Source organism: Engraulis encrasicolus, unplaced genomic scaffold, assembly GCF_034702125.1.
Source record: "Engraulis encrasicolus isolate BLACKSEA-1 unplaced genomic scaffold, IST_EnEncr_1.0 scaffold_268_np1212, whole genome shotgun sequence".
Taxonomy (NCBI): Eukaryota; Metazoa; Chordata; class Actinopteri; order Clupeiformes; family Engraulidae; genus Engraulis; species Engraulis encrasicolus.
In genome coordinates, this window is record NW_026945553.1 from 7,501 (window position 1) to 30,884 (window position 23,384).

The 23,384-nt window shown below is 38.8% G+C and overlaps 1 long non-coding RNA gene across 1 annotated transcript in view; it reads right to left on the reverse strand.

Moving 5' to 3' along the window:
• The window catches only part of LOC134442915 (uncharacterized), a 27,761-nt gene extending 5,046 nt beyond the window's left edge, over nucleotides 1-22,715 (reverse strand). Inside the window, exons 1-2 of the long non-coding RNA XR_010033495.1 lie at nucleotides 22,635-22,715; nucleotides 11,994-12,075 (exon numbers count right to left, since the gene is read on the reverse strand). This is a non-coding gene — a long non-coding RNA (uncharacterized LOC134442915). The remainder of the gene's footprint in view (nucleotides 1-11,993; nucleotides 12,076-22,634) is intronic.
• Nucleotides 22,716-23,384: the final 669 nt, after the last annotated feature.

Genomic DNA, 23,384 nt, shown 5'->3' on the forward strand with positions numbered 1-23,384 from the left:
GTATATAGTCTGAGTTTGATTATTCTATTGGTATTAAGCCGAAATAATAACCCAAAGTATACCATTTTTAACCCTTTAATGTCCTAGAATGGAACCTGGAAAAAGGTTGCAGAAGGGGACATAACTTCTGAAGTAAACTACATACAGAGACAAATTAACACATTTGTCCATACAATAGTGAATACAGTTGAGTGGTTGTTTTGGACATTTGACCACATTTAAACTGCGCTTTTGGTCAAAAAACTGCAAAAATGGCTTTAAAAGTGTAGAAATTCAGTCATATTTTCAAGTTTTATTGCGTCCGTTTTCACCACTTGCTCTTTATTTCTCATTTACAGTATGACAATATACAGTATAAGGTATGGATTTGATTATTTAATTGGTATTAGGCTGAAATAATACCCCAAAGTTTACATTTTTAACACTTTGATGCCCTAGACTGGAGCCCGGAAAATGATAAAAACATTTGTCAGAATGCGGGATAAGTTTGGAGGTAAAAAGGCATGCAGTAACAAATAAGTATATTTTTCCATACAATACTGACCCAAGAAATGAAATGGAGTGGCTTGTTTTGACATTTGAACACATTTAAGCTGAATTCCAGGACAAAACAGCCTAAAATGTGTTGAAAATCAACCGCCTTTTCATTGGTTCAAATTAAGAATTTCATCAGTCTAAGTGTAAGGCTTTTCAGATTTGATGCAAAAGATTCACTAAAGTGAAATTCTGTTTCAGATTAATAATACGCTACCCAATACAATAACCAAATTGATTCGGTACATGATAAATTAAGAGGTGGTGAAAAAAATCACACAATAACATTGGAAACAATGAAAGGTGGTGATTTTTTTGGCCACATTTTAGGTCATTTATTGCTTATTTTGTCTAGAAATGCTGTGCAAGTGTTGCCAAAAGTGAAAAACAACCACTTCATGTCGTTTCTTGGGTCAACATTGTATGGAAAATCTGTGTTCATCTGTGCCAAGGGCCCAAAAATGGGTTTAGTGCCGGGCAAATTTTCACTGCGTAGGCCTATATATTTTCGAAACCTGTGTGTCTCTGGAGAATAGTTGTCTGATAGCAAGTTAAACATCATAGCTGTTGTATTTAACGTTTGTACATCCTCTCAAGAACCTGTGCCTGAGAAGGATTTTCGGAAAATTGACTTTGTCTACCCACTAACAACAGGCCACAGTACCTAATGGCAATCTGCTGTGACAGGGCTCATCATGTGACCGGTAGGCACCAATACTCTAGAATTGCGTGACGTTTTCCATGTGCGTTACGCCCTTTTGTGGGGAAAAACAGCCAATGCAAGTCAATTGGTGGTGTTGGGGTTTCATAAACGAAAGATAAGGACCTGTAGTTGTTCACACGCAACATGCCAAAAACATGTTGTGTTGCCGGCTGTTCAAATAATATAGTCAAACAGCCGTGGAGAAGCATGGACTGTGTTCAAATAGGCTAGCCGATGTAGCATGTAAGTTGATGAGATATTCGGTTTGATTTCCCCCATAAAGGGGCGTAACGCAGGGCGTTACGAGCAAAGTACCCGGATGGCCATTCATGCCTATAGGCAGCATTTGGTGTTTTCAGTTACTCTTGGAGAGGGCAGATTTTATTGTTTTTGGCATAGTGGCCAGTTTCCTTTCTCCTTGCACGGATGTCCATGCCCAGACGGATCTGCACTCTATGGAAAAGTGGCAGTTCTGTGTAGTCTCTTCAGCTCATGAAGCTGCTTGGAGTGTGGCTGCTAGCCGGTTTCTAGCCAGACTGCTGGCTCTGCTACTTGTGTAGCCACCATGTCGTCAGTAATCTGCCTTGATTAGCGCTCATTTAGCTGTCGTGAATTGTGTGTGGAGTCCACATGTTTGTGACGAAGTTCACTCACTGCTTCATGAAGCAGCTTTTTATGTCTTGGGAAGTCACATTAGATATTTCTGTCCAACTTGTTTGCCAAGCATTCAACCCCACCTTTATTAGACCAAGCAAATCTCACTGTGATCATGCAAATATCTGCGGAATTGCAAACACGACTATTAACTGCTGGGGGTTGTGGCTTGACCTGGTAAACTGGATCACAGACTACCATCCCAGTTTGTCAGACTGGGAGACCTAACATCAGAGTGTGTGGCCGCTGACTGCTTTGGCTGTGCCCAGGACAAAGCCATCTGAAAGGGCCCCCCACTCAATACATACAATGTAATGGAGACCCAATTCTGGGCCCCCTCTCTCCCTGGGCCCAGGACAATTGACCCCTTTCTCCCCCTCTGTCACCTTCCCTGCTGGTGCACCACAGGAAACCGCATTCCCCAGTAGCATTTACCCTATTCTGTACTCCACCGAATTCATCTACAGCTCAGAGCACTTTGTTGGTGGGTGCCAGGCTAACCAGATACAGCTGAGCACCACTAAATCCAAGGGAGATGAGTTTGGTTTGAGTATTTCAGAAACACATACATTAGAGCATCTCTGAATGCACAGCATGTCGAACCTTGTGCTGATGGGCTACATTTGCAGAAAACCACACCAGATGCCTCTACAGTCAGCTAAGAACAGGAAAATGAGGCTATAACTCACACAGGCTCACTAACATTGGTCAATATAAAATTGGGCACTTAGCTGCTGCTTTTTATCCAACACACATTGGTGACAGTCCTTGGAGCAATGTGGGTTTAGGTGCCTTGCTCAAGGACACTTCAGTCATGAAGGTGTAGGGAGAGGTAAGGATGGGATTTGAACCTGCAACTCAGTGAACTTCAATCCAACTCCCTAACCATTACACCACGGATGTGAAAAAGTTTTTTTGGGTGACCATGAAATCCACAGTTAACCATGGTTTATTGAGCATGGTTTGTGACTATGGTTAAAACACAGACACAAACCATGCTGGTAAAAAACATGAAAACCATGAATAACCATGATCCATGGTTAGTCAGGAACCACAGTTTTCATGGTTACCCAAAAAAACATGCATGAGCCATTGTAATACTATGGTTGTTTCAGAGTACTTAGAGAAACCATGGTTATCAAAGACCTGGAACTCCTATGCACAGCCAGGTTCCAGGTGCTGGTGAAGTGCAGTCATCAGTAATCCATAGTAAAGAAGAAGGATCACCGCACACTGGTGGACTTAGTTTCTAGGTGAACAACGCGTTTCGCATTGCGCTTCGTCAGGTTCGTAACGTGTTGTTCACCTAGGCCTAAATAAAAACAGCAAAACTAAGTCCACCAGTGTGAGGTGATCCTTCTTCTTTACTATAGAAACCATGGTTACTTTATTTTAGTAAAACCATGGTCGATTTTCGTAAGGGCTTTAGCACCACTTGAACTATTCTGGAATGCCACAGTCTACCTGAGAATCGTTGAAGGCAGTTAAAGCAGTTCTGTAAGCAAAAGGGGGTCCAACATAGCACTAGCATGGTGTACCTAATAAAGTGGTTGTAGAGTGTATATACCTCCAGAGATAACTACTTAAAAAAAAAAAAATCCAACAAAAGCTATTATTAGCAGTGATGCGATTATGTATGATTTGATAAGGCATGAATTGCCATATTACACATAAATAAAATTGTCAAACTGAATTGTGTAACTATCAGGTTAAATGTTTATCTTAATTAATATGTAGTATATTCAAACCACTGTAGAAAGCTGGAATAACAGCCAGAAGTGGTCTAAGCGAAACTTGGGCGGTTTTCTTTTTTTTTCCCTCAAATCGCATATTTACCAAAGAGGGTGATCCAACTAGCTATCATACCAATATACAGATATATACTTCAGAGATACATAGCTCTCAGAAAAAAAAACATAGAGGAAATTTACCAAGCCCCCATCCCCACCCCAACTACTACCAGTCACCAGCACCCGCCCACCCCATTGCACCTCCACCACACTGACGTCTATGACAGTTTGATCATTTAAAATTTGATCTAAAGTAAAAAAGACAAAAAACCCACTCCGTTTCATTTCTTGGGTCAGTATTGTATGGGAAAATATGCTCATTTGTGTTTATATGTGGTTTACCTCCAAACTTATCCCGCATTCTGACAAATGTTTTTATCATTTTCCGGGCTCCAGTCTAGGGCATCAAAGTGTTAAAAACTTTGGGGTATTATTTCAGCCTAATACCAATTAAATAATCAAATCCATACCTTATACTGTATGTTGTCATACTGTAAATGAGAAATAAAGAGCAAGTGGTGAAAACGGACGCAATAAAACTTAAAATATGACTGAATTTCTACACTTTTAAAGCCATTTTTGCAGTTTTTTTGACCAAAAGCGCAGTTTAAATGTGGTCAAATGTCCAAAACAACCACTCAATTGTATTCACTGGGTCAGTTTTGTATGGACAAATGTGTTAATTTGTCTCTGTATGTAGTTTACTTCAAAAGTTATGGCCCCTTCTACAACCTTTTTCCGGGTTCCAGTCTAGGGCATTAAAGGGTTAAAAATGGTAAACTTTGAGTTATTATTTCAGCTTAATACCAATAGAATAATCAATCCCAGACTATATACAGTATATTGTCATACTGTAAATGAGAAATGAAGAGCAAGTGGTTATAACGGACACAACTTGGAAACATGATTAAAAAAATGAACATTTCTACACATTTAAGGCCATTTTTTGCCGTTTTTGACCAAAAACAGGGTTCAAATGTGGTCGAATGTCCAAAAATACCCCTCAATTGAATTCACTGGGTCAGTAATGTATGTAAAAATGTGTTCATTTGTCTCTGTATGTAGTTTACTTCAGAAGTTATGACCCATTATGCATCCTTTCCGTGTTCCACTTTTTACATAGGCCTTCTGTGCACCCCAACTTTGACGGGGTGTCACGGAAATTCCCATTGGATTTGGCCGTGGATAAATTGTGAGGTGTGTCCAGACACCTGTAAGAACACATGGTAAAAAAATCTATTGGTAAGAAATTAGTTCACAGATTTCTCAAAATATCCATATCTTTCCCTAACTAATAGACTATTATGCTGTCGTATTTGAGTATAGGTATCCTAAGTATCTGTGTGCTTCAGGGATATTCTGAACAAATCAACTTAAGTGATAACCCAGGCTTTATTTACAATAGCTTGTAACAATAAATTATGTTTCATTGCAACTTTGAGGGCATTTCCACCCTTTATCTTAAAAAAGCCTGGATTTTGCTGTCCATTGGCTAAAAGTGTGTTTATTACATAGTGTGTCTTTAATCTGGTAACCGAATACTTAGCTCACCGGTTTCACCTCTTCATGCTGAATCCATACATACCTCATATGTTAAATTTGGTTTACATAATCAAAAGTTATAGCAGTTTACATATTTTAGAGCGCCCCCCGCAGGCCATTTTGTTATCTGTGTGTTTGACACTCGAACTCAAATTGTTCTATAGACCCTAAACTTCAACTTGGAAGTGAAAACCAAACTTTAACACCAATTTGAAATGACTGAGCCTAATACGACCCCACTATTAAGGTTAAAACTAAACCCGTCACACATGGTCAGCACCCTCTTCAAGGTGTGCACACTAAACATGGTGAGAAAGGGGAACTGCATTTAGCAAAAAAAGTTAAAAGGGTCAATTATTTCTCCTGTGGGATGTCTATGGCAGCCCATAGACCCGTACATAGGAAAATGCACAAATTTGGCCCACACATTCTAGACAGACTCCTGATAACTCAAAAAGATTGTAGGTCCTCACCCCGAATCCTCTAGATCGACTAGCAGATTTGGCGCATAGCAAAAAGGCTCTACCATCAAAGATGGAGGTACATTTCTGCTTGTATAAACTTACTGTGTGTGTCTTTGACCCCCTGCCTGGTCAGCTCTTTCTGTTGACATGGCAACTTAGCCGGGTTCACTGCTTGGCCCCACATTACTGTTTGCAACTATATTCATTATGTTGGTCATTGTGTTCTTTTCCAACCTGACAATGACCCTGCACTCACATGTTTTGACACTGCAAATTTTCTGAAGAGGTGAGTGATTCAATGATTAAATATGACACCTGATCAGAACTCATTCATTTCAAACATAAATGGGGAGTTTTGAAGAGACAAACTGGGCATTAGTCTGGAATGTACTCACTTTTGCAAACGGACTGACTGACCGACAGACAGTCAGACAGAAAGTCCAACCGACCGACGGACATACCCTGTTATAGAGATGCTAGGACGCATCTAAAAACAAGGCAGAAAGGTACATTTGACTATCCGTTTTAGTTATTTTCTCTACATACATGGTTTATTAGCCTCTTAAGCTTTGGAGGGCCCTGTATCGGGTCCAATGACTTGTAACTTAAACTTGATCTTCATTCCGCAATTGTTTGTAATCCAGGTGGTGTTATAAACCCAGGAACATATCATTGGAAAGCTTAGACCCTCAGGAATACTTTAGCACTACTTTACAGAGGTTTGAACATATTGTATGTGCATTATTATCAATTTATTACACAATGTCACCTTTCAAATTTGACCCCCTCAAGCACCCCCCATCTGATGTCTCCCTACCTTCCTGAGTGGACATCCAAACATGAACATATCCTCATCAGCATGGTCTCAAAATGTCTGTTACAATCCAAGGTTCATGAAAGTGTATTCTTTTTTTTTTTAAACTTTATTTCAACCAAAAGTTGTACAACTCCACTCAAACTAAACCATTTTATTGTGAAATTATTGCATATTACAGTTTTTCTCAATTGGTTTGGCACATTTTTCACAGAAGAACCAAAACTTTCAAAAGTTCTTCATAGTATCATTTGTACAGGTGAAAACGTTTTTTTGTACCTTATCAATTGCTTTTGTCATGTTAATTTAAATGTAGCCTACCAATTGTCATGCTTTCACCATTTTATTGTGAAATTATCAATTTATTGTGTCCCCTCAAGAATTGTGCTGTTTTTGCCTTCACTTCCAAATATATATATATATGATCAATGGTATTCCACATTATCCCCAGACTCTGCTGATTACATAGGCACCATCTGTGTGGCTCTGAGACATTCCTACCCTGAAGGACAAGCCTTGGAAGAGAAGTAGGCAGGTCCTATTTTACGCAGCTTCGTGTTGGCATATTTGCTAGCAACAGTTACAAACTCCATTCGAAGGCTGAATGATAGTCCAGAGTCCATGTTTTCAAATGAGCCATATAACCCTTCTGTGTTAAATCCAGGGACAGAGGAATTTCAGATTTGCTCAACAATACCTCTTTGTCCTATGTATTTTCCTGTACATAGTGTACAGTACAGTACAGTACAGTACAGTACTGTAACATCTCTGTAATACTACCCAAAAGGCATATCCAACCATGGCAGATGACTGTATAACACCTCAAGGGGTATGCTTTCATATGTGACCAAGATAAGGCTTCTAGCTCAAAAGGTTCTTGTACAGTAAGACCTTATATGGGGGGTGCATTTTGACTAACTAAAAAAATGACAAAAAGATACTTGGCAAAATGTACAGTATGTGTATATACACACATAATTGTCTTGGGAAAGGTCATATATAGCTATAACAAGTTCCCCTTTGACAAACAGCTTCAATAGACCTGTGAATAAGTCTTAAATATGTTTCCAAGGCCAAATGTATCAGCTAAACTGCTGAAATGTAGTAATTTCTAGGGGGTCTTCATGACCGCATTTCAGAAAAAAGATGTTCTAACCCAGGGATGTCAAACTCAGGCCCGGGGGCCAAATTTGGCCCGTAGAGCCATTTCATTCGGCCCACGAGATCATTTCAAATGTGTATTACAGTTGGCCCACATACACCATTAATGTACAGCGTACCACAACTGAACATGAAATGTGCTGTATGACAGGATGTGCAGACACATTTGAACAGACAAGAGTGTTTGTGAAATTGAAGTGCATGCATGCACAATTTTAGTCCATTTTTAAAAAATAATTGTTGTGTTTGGCCCGTGATTTCGTTCCAGATTTTGATTTTGACCCTCGGTTAATTTTAGTTTGACACCCCTGTTCTAACCCCTGTAAGTCCTTGGCAGTACATCACAATCTTCGTGTCACCTCCTGTGGATTCTACAGAGTCTCTACTTTCAAATGGTACCAGCCACTTCATGATAGGTCCCCAGGTGAAAAAGTGGTTCAATTTAGTACAATAAAAGCATGACTGAAGTGTACTTAGCATGTTAAAAGTGCACTCGTGCTTTTTGTGCTAAGAAAAAGTATGTTTACAATATGCTTATTTAAAGTGTACTTAAAATTAGATGTAATTAAGTTGCTCTCAAAGGAAGTACACTTAGCGAACCATACTTCAAGTGGACTTCGAAGATGTTTGGCTAAAGTGTATTTAGAATAATATACTAATAGTGTTCTAATAGTGAACTTACTTAAAGTGTATTTTTTAATAACATATTGCAATTGTACTTTTTTAAAGTGCAATATGATTACACTTCACCCAAATGTCTTCGAAGTGTGATTTTCTATAGTGCGCTTTAAAGTAAATCGCTTTAACATATTGCAAGTACACTTTTTCTAAGTGCACCATGATTGTACTTCACCCAAATATCTTCAAAGTGTGCTTACACAAAGTGCATTTACCCATCATGCACCATCATGCATGTCCCATCATGCAATGCACTTCTTGGAGCTACATTTCTCAAACAGAAAGCCATTTATCTTGAAGGAATATTTTTGGTTTGCATGAAAATATTACTCATTGTTATATTCTGTGTTTATTGAAGGGGTTTTTAAATTTTAAAATGGTACACAAAAAATGACCATGTTCCCACCGTCATTATGATGGTCACGTATATGTTCTGGTATATATATGCTCACACTTCCCAAGATATTATGGGGGGAGGTAAGTTGGAACTAGTTGTTCAAACAAAGAATAGAGGGTCACCATTAATGATCAAATCAAGTGATCAACTGCAGGAAGGTGGAGCAAGATTGAAATGAAGTGATAGGTGTATCTGAAATCTCTGTAACAATGTAATGATTGTAAATGTCAGTCGTGCTAGGCATGCATACTGTAACACTACTGTGACATGTGGCTGTGTGTAATGTACAAGCTTTGAGTACCAGCATGGATTGTAGTATTACATTTATGTCATGTACTTGGGAGTGTATTGTAAATATACTTCAAGCGTACCTGTTATATATTTACAATACTTAATATGATATACTTTTTACAGACTTAAAATGTTCCAATGTAGTCCAAAGAAGCATGAACTTAATATACTTTTATTGAACTTCTAGTAACAATAAAATGTTATAGAAGTGTACTCAAGCACACTCTTAATGCCATACGAATGCATGAAAAGCGTGTTTGGAGCATACTTTCAAAAGTATGCTTGTAGCGCATTTAAAGTTGTCCAAAAGCGGTGCCAATTTAGCATCCTCAGTGTGCTGCAAGTGTGCTAAAGTACTGCTTTAGTAGTGCTTCAGCGCACTAATAGTGCAATTAAGCGCACTTTAAATCGCCGAAAATAGTACACTTTGTACTAAGTACGGTCAAAAAAAGTACACTTTAAGTATATGGGTTTTTCACCTGGGTCAAAGCATGCAGACACAGGAACCATTTAAGTAGACGTTGTGCAAAACCTTAAAAAAAACTCAAAAATAGCCTCGAAGCTTAAGAGGTTAGACAATGCATGGAACCATTGGAAAGCTCAGTTTCTGCCCTTTCCAATGGTAGATGTATGACATTTGCACCACTGCCACCTCAGTTACAAATTGAAGTCAGAGTAGCTCCATGAATTCCTAGCATCAGAATGAACCTGAGACCTCTTCTTATGAAATCCACGATCCATTGTCTCTGCCATGTTTCAACGTACAAATGTAGCAGCAAAGAGATTAAGTCTATATAATTCTAATTTTCACGTCATGTGAGAAGTCACAGTTTCTTTTTTTTGTTGGTGTTTATTTCACCAAATTTCTTCCCTTGTATGCAGTTCAATTTTCTGGTATTGAGAGTTTTGTTGTTTTTTGTGTTGTAACGCCCTCTGGTGGCATGTGTCAATGGTGTTCTGTTTTATTGACTTGAATTACTGTATATCCAAAGCACTTTCCTTTGAGTGAAAGTAGTTGGAGCATTTAAAAACCCTTTATTTTACATCGGCATAAACAATGTTAAAAAACACAGACCTGGAAAACAAAATGGAGACGCTGACACCCTCTCAAGGGATCCTATAGATCTAAGAGAGAGTATAAGAGAATACACAGAAAACCTACCCACTGCTGTAGTTGAGGCTATCTGGCAAGGCAATAAAGCAAGTGCAGAGGATGACGTGCCATGGGTAGCAGCTCTAAGGCTGAGATCACTATAACATGGAGGATGTCCAGCCAGGCCATATCATTGAACCCATCTCTCAAACAGATATTCAAAGTGCTCAACGTGAGGACCCAAATATCAAAGAAATAATTACACGGAAAAAACTGATTGGGTTCCAAATGAGAAAGACAAACGTACAATGAGCAGAGAAACGAGGAGACTTGTGCATGAGTGGAATGTTACTTGTAAATGTTTGATATGATGACACTATTGGTCATATGTAAAAGCTTAAATAGAGAAGAAAGATGTTAAAGGAAAATAAGACAGACAACGAGCCACAGGAACTTGTGATTTCAGTGTAATATCTAATTTGCATATTATGAAGAGATTGTTGTGCCCTTGTGAGGCTATGTATTGGAACAATGGACTGTTGAGGAGAGAGAGTGCTTGAAAATGAGTTAAAGAAAGAGAATACAATTATTAAAGGATTCGTCAGAACAACTCCTGTTAAAATTGTGTCCGGCTTTCTCCTCATTTTCACACTTGTTTCAGACGCCATGGCGGAGAGAGGTAATACATGGGGCTCATAGAGCTCATCTATGCAGATCTTTCAACAATGCTTAATGTAATTTATGGTAATGTATTGTGTATAAATTCATTCTACAGCTACCTTTTCCAAAATCAAATTGCTTACTTGTTGTATACAATCATTACAGAGAGCGAGACAATAAACTGATTTAAAACCAGAAGTGAAATTGAAATGGTATAAGCTACATTTTCAGACAAAAAGTATTGTGGGGGACAGTGTGTTGACCCCAAAGTGAGGTAAACTTACACTAGACTGCAAGTAGCTCATTTGGACCTTCACTTTTTATACCGAAGCATTACACATTCATGTCCATGTAGATATTTTGCATTGGGTGACCAAAGTGATTATGATTTTGTGTCTAAAGTGATGACAATGAGTACAAATACGTCGATTGTAGCATTTTGGGAATTGTGTGTGTGTGTGTGTGTGTGTGTGTGTATCAGTGTTAATTTTGTCAGCTTTTTTTGATTTAGTCGTAGTCTTAGTCACAATGACGAAAATCAATTTTAGTCTTAGTCATATTTTAGTCATTGCCTTCCCAATTTAGTCTTAGTCTTAGTCTAAATGACGAAAATCAATTTTAGTCTCAGTCAATCTTTAGTCATTTTTGTCATTTTAGTCAACACTGTACATTACAGAACTTCTCCACACACTTTTAACATATATCATTGACTGTAGTAGAATAAACCTCCGCACACTGCTTCTCTTTTTAACATATATCACACTGTACAGAATAAAACCTCTTCACACACTGGTTCTCTTTTTCTCTATTTTATTTAATACCAGTGTTAATTTCGTCAGCTTTTTAAAATTTTGTCTTAGCCTTAGTCACAATGACGAAAATCATTTTTAGTCTTAGTCATATTTTAATCATTGCCTTCCCAATTTAGTCTTAGTCTTAGTCTAAATGAAAAAATCAAAAAAGGGCATTGACGAAATATTTTAGTCATAGTCATGGTTGACGAAATTAACACTGGTGTGTGTGTGTGTGTGTGTGTGTGTGTGTGTGTGTGTGTGTGTGTGTGTGTGTGTGTGTGTGTGTGTGTGTGTGTGTGTGTGTGTGTGTGTGTGTGTGTGTGTGTGTGTTGGCATGCATTTGTATGTGCGTTTGAGATCTTGTAGCTTTATATTTCTGTTCAACTCTGTAGTTTTTGTTTGTTTTTTCTTTACTGACCTGGTGCTGTGCGGCAGTCGACCAGCCGTACCGACAGTCTCTTCAGCTGAAATCGAGCTATCAGATCTGGAGGAGGAGACATCTGGCAGAGAAGAAGAAAGCAGAAAACTGGCATTATTACAGTTTTTCCTCAATTTGTTTGGCACATTTTTCACAGAAGAACCAAAACTTTCAAAAGTTCTTCATAGTATCATTTGTACAGGTGAAAAAGTTTTTTCGTAACTTATCAATTGCTTTTGTCATGTTAATTTAAATGTAGCCTACCAATTGTCATGCTTTCACTAAGTGCCCGGCAGAGGTGTCAAAAGTAAAAGTAAAAGTTAAAAAAAAGAAACACTGTTTCCTTCCAACACAAGTAACTTATCTGGGTAACCAGTATACCTGTCTTGTGATCAGCTAACTCTTCACTGGTTGTATCAAGTTTGTGGTGGGTCCTTGTTAGGTTTTCAGTAACAACACAGTCTATCATTAGGTACAATGGTGTAAATGGTGTAACAGATATGTAATTCCATGTGCTAGTGTTGTAATCACACCACAAAAGTACTTTTACTTTTGAAACCTCTGGTGCAGGCTTGTACGAAATTCAGAATTTCTGAATTTAATTAAATTCAGGAAGTGGAATTGAATTTGAATTGAATTGACTCCACCCCTACAGGATGTTGAATTGAACTGAATTTGAATTACAGGAAATGGAATTCAAAATGGAATTGAAACTCACTGCAATTCAGGAAGTGGATGAGCACACAGCTTTGTGTTTTCAAAATAATAAAATACAACAATAACAGTGTAACTAAGTACAATAGTGTTAACAAAAAATATTGCTAATACATTTAACTACAAATATTCAGCATTCAAAATGACATAACAATGAAGTTGTATAAACCACGCAGGCCCCCATTGTGATTTTCAGTATTTGCATGTATAATAATTAGTGTTATGCAGGGCCTACAGATGACTTTCACACTTCTTATTTTTATACCAAAAATGTATGTAAATATACCATCTAGGGTCTACAGCAAATAGAGAACTAACTCAAAATGGAAGTTAAAAAAAACCTGAACATCAATAATGGCCCACCTAAATACTATAGCACTGCTAGGAAGCAGCCCAACAGGTGACCTATAATTGACTCTTCCCACCCACCTTGCAGACACACACTGATAAATATATAGCACCATCTAGTGTTCCTATGTTGTCATAACTTTGAGTTTCTTTGAATTTTAATCTACACCACCACCCAGGGATGGGCAAAGACACAACTAAATGTATTTCCAAATACAATACAAAGTACCCAGCTCGAAAATGTTACAAATATGTTACAAAATACATAACAGTAACTGTATTAATAATCAAAATACCCATTTTCAAATACACAAAATACAACAGAAACTGTGACCATCACTAGGTATGTGGGTGTGTCCTGACTTCCATGCAAATGAATCTGGCTATTTGGTGTAGTGGTTCGGTTCATGTCTTAGCAGGGAAACTCAATTTCCCTTCGCTACACAAACAATGGCTTGTATGGCATGACCAAAAATAACAATTCAATTCACTTAAGTAATAAAAGGTAGGCCTACTTTAAACCACACAAACTCCTGTGTAACCATCATTTCCAGTCATTGCACAAACAATAATGTTCAGTTCTTGTAATTATGGAGAAGGTTATATAAACAATGGGCTACTTGGCACAACTAACTTTTTTTTAATGGCACTGATATGTCAAGGTCTGTATATGAGTTCAATAAACAAGTAAGTGTATCTTGTAAATTATGTCCATTTAATATCTTGCAAAGCGTCACTAATGCGCCATTTGTGGCCTTAGAGTGCAATCTTGTGGGTGAAGCATGGTGCAGCAATAGTAATGATCTCGGTTGCACCTTTGGTGCTTAGAATGGCAATTTCAACTAGATTGCATTGTCACAGAAAATGCTGGAAGCGGGCTTGCCTTTTGGGACAGAGATGAAACAAAGTACTATTGAGAAAACAAAGCTAAAATAAATGTTGGAAAAAATCCATCCACCCAGTCAGAAGTTATGGGCCAAACAATTCAGCCATCTTGGATTCAGCCATCTTGAAAGTGTTGTAGCTCTGCGTTTTGGGGATATACTAAATGACATACATAGTATTTTAAGTTGGCTAAGGAACACTGCAGACTGCATATGATATAATTTTGAAAATCAACATGGGTCTGAGTGGGATTCGAAGTCACAACCTCCATATCTGTAATCCAGCCCCTTTGCCATTGATATTAAATGACATACAATACATGGTATTTGAAGTTGGCTAAGGAACACTGCATATGATATAATTTTGAAAATCAACATGGGTTCGAGTGGGATTCGAACTCCCAACCTCCATATCTCTAATCCAGCACATTTGCCATTGATACTAAATGACATACATGGCATTTTACGTTGGCTAAGGAACACTGCATATGATATAATTTTGAAAATCAACATGGCTTTGAGTGGGATTCAAACTCACAACCTCCATATCTCTAATCCAGCAGCATTCCTATTGAGCCAAGCAGCTGGCTGTCTTAAACATTCCAGCTAGACAATATCACATTGCATTGAAGAGCTGAACAATAGACTTCTAGAATGGTAGTTGCAGGTGCTCGTTAAGAATAGAATGTTGAGAGAAAGTGACCGTTGAGATGGAACCCTTTATTGGCAGCACCTGTTCTGATTGACTGAATGGCAGTTAGTATGGTGCTCTAATGCAGCGGGCAGAATCAGAAACAGTTTTTTGTCTTTAGATGATCGTTGTAAAAAAAACTAAAAGGAATTGGCACGTGTCCTGCTCACAGATCGGAGTCATACATTTGATCTAACAGTCTTTGAATTAAGTTTATAGGTTAAACGGTTCAGTCACAAATGGACCTCTTGTGGGACATGCGCTGACCTCTTGAAAAAGGCACTTCAAGACAGAATGGGAAACGCCATAGACCCAGCCCTGTCGTTTTTACACACCTGCCATTTAAAAAGTAATGGGAGTTGGGAGATGAAACTTGACAATTTTTAGACATCCCATAGAGCTCGCCAACAACGCGTCAACTAAACTTCTAGGTGAAAGTGTTGATGTTTTATGACCGAAAAAGCCTCCTACACTCTAATCTCTAGAGTGGCGGAACCTTGGTTCATGAAGGTTCTACCATTGTTTTCAATGGGGACCCAAACTTGCACCAAATCGCCAAAAACGGGAAAACGACAAGAGACACGGACACGCTACATCACTAGAAATGATCTCCAAGCCGAGCCGGTCGTTTTAGTGTTTGAACGGTGTCTCTATCTCGAAAGGCCTAGGAGGAAATCCATTTTCTATTTTTACTGCCCTGCACAAGAGAACCAATAATAACTAGATTGCATTGTCACAGAAAATGCTGGAAGCGGGCTTGCCTTTTGGGGCAGAGATGAAACAAAGTACTATTGAGAAAACAAAGCTAAAAGAAATGTTGGAAAAAAGTAATGGGCCAAACAATTCAGCCATCTTGGATTCAGCCATCTTGAAAGTGTTGTAGCTCTACGTTTTGGGGATGTGTTTAGTGTTTGAACGGTGTCTCTATCTCGAAAGGCCTAGGAGGAGATCCATTTTCTATTTTTACTGCCCTGCACAATAGAACCAAGAAATAATAATAAACAGGACTTAGAGATGACTAGAATCGGGCGTTGCTCTGCAAGCCCGCTTAATTATCGGTGATATTTTATCAAGAGTGCCGTTTTTCGATCCAACAGCATATATTCAATAATTCAGAATTTTGAGGCTGGTTATTCGTTAATAACTCGTAGTCAGGTAGTCACCTGCCAATGTTACCTGAACTGTAAATCTTTGGATTGTCAGCTTGAGTCCTCCATCCCTTTCCCAGACAAACACTTGTACATTCCATAGCTATTAGCTCCACTTACATACTATTTGATCCATCTAGTGTTCCTACAATGTAATTGCATAGCTCAGGAGAAAGTAAGCTATTGTATTTTCTTTTATTTCAAAATACAGGGGGCAAAGTACTTTGATGCAAAATTCAAATACTTGTAATTCACTGATATGAAATACAAAATGCAAAATACTACTTTCTATTTCGAAATGTATTTTTATTAGAAGAATTCGAGATACTGACCATCCCTGCCACCACCTAGTGTCCGTATTATGTCATTGCTTTGAATTTCTTAGAATTTAAATTCTGTGAAATTCAGTTTCCTGCAATTCCAATTCGAATTGCAATTCCATTTCCTGTTTGGAATTTCAATTCAATTCATTTTGAAATTCAAAAATTGAATTGGAATTTTGGGGTCATTCTCAATTCAATTCGGAATTTCGTACAAGCCTGCTCTGGTGCCTGGTAGTTTCATAATTTATGGGATATTGGATTTCGATCTTTCATCTTGAAAGTTCAGCATTCTGTATCACATGTAATATTCTCTTGTGAGCTGAATTACAGCTAAGGACGATGCTAATCATTGCTGTTTGGCTGAGTGTTCAAACTGTTATGAGAAAAATTACCTAATCTTTTTTTCAAAAATGCAAGAGAGATTTGATAGACACACAAAAAACACAATTGAGAAAAACTGTGAAATATATGCACGTCAGTAAATAAACAACTGTAAAAGTCAGGTGTTTAAAATCTCACACTGCACCTGTGGTAGTCTATACCGGTATCCTAATGGCTTGGCTACATAGGCTACATTGGAAATCTCCTGTTCCACTAATTGGTAGATTAAGCTCCCTATGGACCATTAAACCTATTCCCTACCGTTTGTTTTACAGTTTTTCTCAATGGCTTTTGTGCATTTCTCGAATCTCACACACAATTTGCGAAATGGCAAAACACTGTGGATGACATGCAAAACCGAGTGTCTTGCTCAAAATCCTTAGTTTGTCTCTCAAAAGCAAGTTTTGGTGTCAATGAACGTGTCAGTCCCATCAGAAGGGTTACCGGGCAAATAGACCAGCCACGACGCGATTGAAGTGACAGAGAATCGCTTCTGTGCAGCAAGACCGATACGAGCGATATGATGCGACTACTAGAGTATGTCCGTTGAAGCAGAATGCAAGCATTCCAACATTCCCATTGGCTGTGGTTATTGGTGGTCATTGGCTGTGGCGGCTTGTTGCCGAGCCGCGTCATAGATCATTTGCATAACATTCCCAGGAGTTCAACCAAAGATTCTCTATTCTAATGCATTTAGATCGTCTCTGGTTCAACTACAAACTGACGCTCTCGTCACGCAAATCGCCTCTAGTCTCCAGAATCGCTTTTGCCGCGTGACTCAATACAAAGTCAATTACTTCCGTCACTCTCCTCGCTCATGTCGCGGCTGGTCTATTCGCCCAGTTAGTCATTGTGTCATAGTGTATGGACAAGCTAGTCAAATTGATTTGTCACGTTGTCAATTGACTAGCACATTTCAGAGGATCTTTTTTTAGATTGGATGAGAAATGTTGTAAAGTTGACTTTATGTAAAATTGATCAGATAAGACTGGACTAGATATACATTTAGAGTATGACATATTTATTGACAGGCATTCTCATTGCAAAATAGAAAAAATAGCCACCTCTGGTTGAGGTGTCAAAATGTGCACTCTACCACCCCTTTTTACTTGTCTTGCATGCCCATGTGAAAAAAATAGCACTGTACTGTACTGTACTTACTTTCTTGTGAAATTCTAGGGAAATATTATAATTTTGCTTTGAGCATAATTATACAGGGCACATAAGGCATAGAGCAGGGGTGCTCAATAGGTCGATCGCGATCGACCAGTCGATCGCGGAGGCAGTATTGGTAGATCGTAGGAGGACACTTTAAAAAAATAAAATAAATAAATAACTAAAAAATGTTCCCTATGGATACCCAGGATCTGACAGGCTAACTCCAGGCGTCTACACTGCCCTACACTGTATGGTATAGCCTACCATAAACACAACGACGTCTTCAGATAAGGAGGATAACTGTCAAGCGCCACACTCAAACTCTTCATAAGTCATAACATCGGAGCACAAAAAAATAGGACGGCACGAGACGTTTGCCGATACCGTGCGCTATATGTTCAGTTAGTAGCCTACAGGCAGCGTCACCGCTCAAAAGAAACAGCCAGAGAAGAAAACAACAGCCCGAACACCGGCAATCCCCTGCTTCCCCCCCCCCTTTTAAAACATGCTCTGAGAAGTGCAGGCAAGATGCAACTCCCGCATTGAGCGTGGAGTTGGCTACTTCGATTAGATTTCATAGGCACGCGTGCGAGGGGAGAGTGAATGATGTGTGCCTGTTTAACCTGAGTGCAGGCGCGTCTTTTCAAATGGTCTGTTCAGCGCGGCCGCTAGACAGAGAGCGCGATTTTCGGTCCATTCAGTAGATGTCTCCTTGTTTATTTTTTGGAACTAGGGATGTCTGTAACGTCCACGAAGACAATATCATCCACGTGAAAACGCCAAACGCCCGCAAACCGCTGTTCTGTCTACTTCTCACAGCGGCATTAAAAAAGTCCTCCACGAAATCCCAAACCAACAACCCTTCAAATAGGTGACAGCAAGCATGCACACATGAAATAACACTTCAGGGAGGGAGAAAATAGCTCTGCACTCATATTAAAGTGAAAAGGGGATTACATAAAATCTGTCCAAAAACCAAGAGGGCACATCAATAACAGTCTTCATTAATATTATGTTCATTTATGAAAATTGAATTTATTATAAATAAATATTGATAGCCTACTATGGTCTCCCTTTGTGATCAAAAACAGGCGTAATTTACAGTAGGCCTAAATAAGGTCTGTATGAGGTTGTTATTCACCGCTGATTCACCTTTCATTATTATTGATGTGTAGGCCTATAGGCCTACAAATACATTTTCATATTGTGTTAAAATTGCATTTCTAACAGCTGTATTTTCAAATGTTCTCCCCCGAACCCCCAGTAGATCACTTCCACACACCCATCTCAATAAGTAGCTCACATGTTGAAAAAGTCTGAGCACCCCTGGCATAGAGTAATGTAATGCAGTAGCCTACAGTGAGTTATATTGCATGCCTGTTTTTTCTTTGAAATATGATTCCCTTTTACTGCCTTTGATTAGAGAGTCAATATTTACCTGCGAGCAATTTACCAATTGACATCATATTTATAGACCAAAATCCAATGGAAACTAGACTGCCTGTGCAGTCGCCTTCGACTGCTTAAGGTATATCCCCGAAACGCAACGCTTCCAGTCCCCCATCATTCCTACCACTCCCGTCCACCATTTCGTAAACGTATATGATACATACAGACGTGACATGACGTGCATAGGCTTAAAACCAAACGACTATTGTGAAAATGAAGCAAAAAATGGGGCAAATGGTAATACTGTTTTAATGTTTCAGTGGATATACCACATTAGGTACAGTGTAATAACCAGTGTAACAATATTTAATACAATGTAATACCAGTGTAACACCGCCATTTGTTTTACTTACATCATGTGTTTGTGTGTAAGTGGTATTACATGGTATTGCATATTGTTACACTGGTATTACACTATATTACATGGTATTGCATACTGTTACACTCGTTATTACACTGTACCTGATATTGCATATTGTTACACTGGTATTACACTAGTATTACGTAAGGGTTAACGTTCGGCGAGAAGGTCGCTACCGTGGAATAGCAGCACGACAGAGAGATTCTTTAGACCCCGACGCGGAGCGGAGGGGTCTTGTTCTCTCTGAAGTGCTGCTATTCCACAAAAGCGACCGACTCGCCGAAAGTTAACCCGCTTATTATATGGATATACTTAAATGATTCACACATGGCGGGGACATTTCTTTAGGCCTATTTAATGTTAAGATTGTTGCTGCGCAAAACAAAACAGTGCCGTTGTGGAACACCGCTAGGCAACAGCTAGCCAGGACAACAGGTGCTGTCTATCACAGCAGCTGATTAGAGTCTTGTTGAAAAGTCGCTTTAGCAGTGAAAAGTCTTGTTGCCATTGACAGCGGTCTGTTATAGACCAACCCGTCCGTTATCGAAAAATAACAGACGTGCGAACGTTGGGGAGCCCCGTTGAAATGAATGGAGCATTCGACCGATGACGTCACACCATATAATAAATGGTATTAAATATTGTTACATTGGTTATTACACTGTACCTAATATGGTAGATTCACTGAAATGGTGAACCATTAAAATAAGGTGTTACCGGGCAAATCAATCCACCCAGTCAGAAGTTATGGGCCAAATGAAAATTCCGCCATTTTGAAAGTGTTGTCTTCCAAACTCGAATCAGTTCATGAACCTACCCTAGAGCATTCACACACAAAATCTGGGACAAATCCATCCACCCGGTCAGAAGTTATGGACCAAACAAAAATTCGGCCATCTTGAATTCAGCCATCTTGAAAGTGTTGACCTCCCAACTCGAAGCAGTTCATGAACCTACCCTAGAGCATTCACACACCAAATCTGGGACAAATCCATCCACCCGGTCAGAAGTTATGGACCAAACAAAAATTCGGCCATCTTGAATTCAGCCATCTTGAAAGTGTTGACCTCCAAACTCGAATCAGTTCATGAACCTGCCCTAGAGCATTCACCCAAAAAATCTGGGACAAATCCAAACATCCGTTCAAAAGTTATCGCGTTAACACGAAAGACCTTCCCCGCCGTGGCGGACGATGACGCGGCGGCGGCGGCGGCGGCGCACGCAAAACCATTACATCCCCGACGCTCCGCGTTTCGGGGATATAATTATACAGTGCTTACAGTTTTTCCCAATTGGTTTTGTACATTTCTCGAATCTCTCTTACAATTTGCAAAAAATAATATTAATTCTCAAAACAGCTTGACAGATGACATAACACCATGGATTACCTGCAACACCAAGTCTCTTGCTCAAAATCCTTAGTTTGTCTTTCAAAAGCAAGTTTTTGTGTTACTGAACGTGTCAGTGCCAGCAGAATGGTTAGTCATTGTGTCATAGTGTATGGACAAGCTAGTCAAATCGGTTTGTCATGTTGTCAATTGACTAGTACACTCTTGAGGATCTTTTTTGAAGCGAAATGTTGTTTACCGGTATATTGGATGGGAAATTTTATTTTACACTTTATATTACATTGATCAGATAAGATTGTACTAGATATACATTTAGAGTATGACCTATTTATTGACAGGTTTTCTCATTGCAAAATAGAAAAAATAGCCAACTCTGGTTGAGGTGTCAAAATGCGCCCTCTACCACCCCTTTTTACTTGTTTTGTAGGCCCATGTGAAAAATATAGAACTGTAAAGCAAAATAAATTTGAAACAATACACTGATACTGTATAAATTAAACTTACCGTCTTGTGAAATTCTAGTCAAGTCAAGTAAATTCTAGGGAAATATTGTAATTTTGCGTGGAGCTTAAATATAAAAGGCACATGAGGCATAGAGTAATGTAATGCGGTACAGTGCCTATTATTGTATTGCATGCCTGTTTTCACTTTCCCTTCTTCTGCCTTTGATTAGAGAGAGTCAATATTTACCTGCGAGCAATTTACCAATTCATATCACATTTATAGACAAAAATCCAATGGAAATTATACAGTGCTTAACACATTATGACAGCTTGGTAAATCATTTTGCATGTCAAGACTTATACTGACCTAGGGCCTAAATGTTTTGGGGTTTGAGATAGTTTTATGTATTCAGTGACAAAGCTTTTTGAGTGATATGACAAAAGCAATTGATAACGTATGAAAAAACTGAGAATTGAACAGAACCATTGCATGGTGGACAAAAGCATTTGCTATTTGCTAAAAACTATGAGAAACTGATTTTATCTGTAACACTTTATTTTAGGGATACATCTATTAGCACTAATACATACAATGTGCCTGTATAAGTAACTTGTAAGGCATGTACAAAGCAAAATCAAACATTTGTTAGGCATGTAGGCCTATTCGTAAATGTCTTGTTCATGCACAATAAGGGATTTATTACCAATTTAACCTTAGTAAGGACCTAGTAGGCCTTAGTGTTTGCTTAGTACATGCCTTTCAAATTACTTATGCAGGCATTAACATTGTATGTATTAGTGCTAGGCCTATAGATGTGTCCCTAAAATAAAGTGTTGGGCCTACCATTTTATCATGTGCACAGGTAATGGCAGGATGTCACAATTGAACAAAAACTTTTGAGAATTATTATTCTGTTGTGAGAAATGTACAAAATCAATTGAGAAAAACTGTAACACATTATGACAGCTTGGTAGGCTAAATCATTTTGCCTGTCAAGACTTAAAGCCTACAATGACCTAGAGCCTAAATGTTTGGGGGGTGAGATAGTTTCGTAGGCCTATTCGGTGACAAAGCTTTTTGAGTGATATGACAAAAGCAATTGATAACTTAGGCCTACGAAAAAACGGAGAATAGTACACAACCATTCAATGGTGGACAAGAAAACAATGAGAAACTGATTTGATCATGTGCGCAGCTAACGGCAGGAAGTGACAATTGAACAAAAACTTTTGAGAATTGTTATTCTGTTGTGAGAAATGTAGACCCCTAAACTCAATTGAGGAAAAACTGTACGCCCGACAATAGTTTTATGTGGCTTTCCTTAGCATCTCGTCTTTCACACCACTATGCAGCTAACTCTATTTTTACTTAGGCCCCTACCTGAGACTCACCTGTGTTCTAAATTCTCTGGACTCACTCATGTTACTGACAGTAGCAGGTTAGCTTGAACAAATAAACTTCCTTAATTGCGTCCGGCGTTCGTTCAAACTATATAGGCCTAGCCCAGTGGTTCCCAACCTATGGGTCGGGACCCAACCTATGGGTCGCCAAAGATCCACAGTGGGTCGCGAAGCCCTCTTGATTTTTAGGGGTTTCATTTTATTACCATAGATAGCCCATGTTGAATAAATGACAAAACATTTAAACTATGCATAGAAGCAACAAAATGTAAGTGATACATTAAACATGTATTCTATATTTGACTGAAGACAAATTGAGGAATAAAATAATAACAGATTCGTTTTCGCAGGAAGCAAAGTATCATGTGACTCCCTGTCGCGCGGGCGCTGGTACGATTGGGTCACCAAAGCTTACAATGTTAAAAATATGGGTCCCTGAAGAAAAAAGGTTGGGAACCACTGCCCTAGCCTAATGGGTGTAGGTAGGCCTACCAACTTCAGTTCCAACTCTTCTCGGTAGATATATTTAGTTTATGTGGACCTTTACTTCACATATTGTATTTTGCAGTGTAATAAAGGGGTAAAACGCGATGACACACCATTCTCCTCACACGCGTCTCATTCACCGGTGGATGGAAGAGAGAAGTAAAAAAAACAACAGCGCATTCTAACGTTCCACCTGGATTAGGCACTGCACTCTAGTGGACAAGATGTATTACTACAACGGTAAAAGGAGACAAG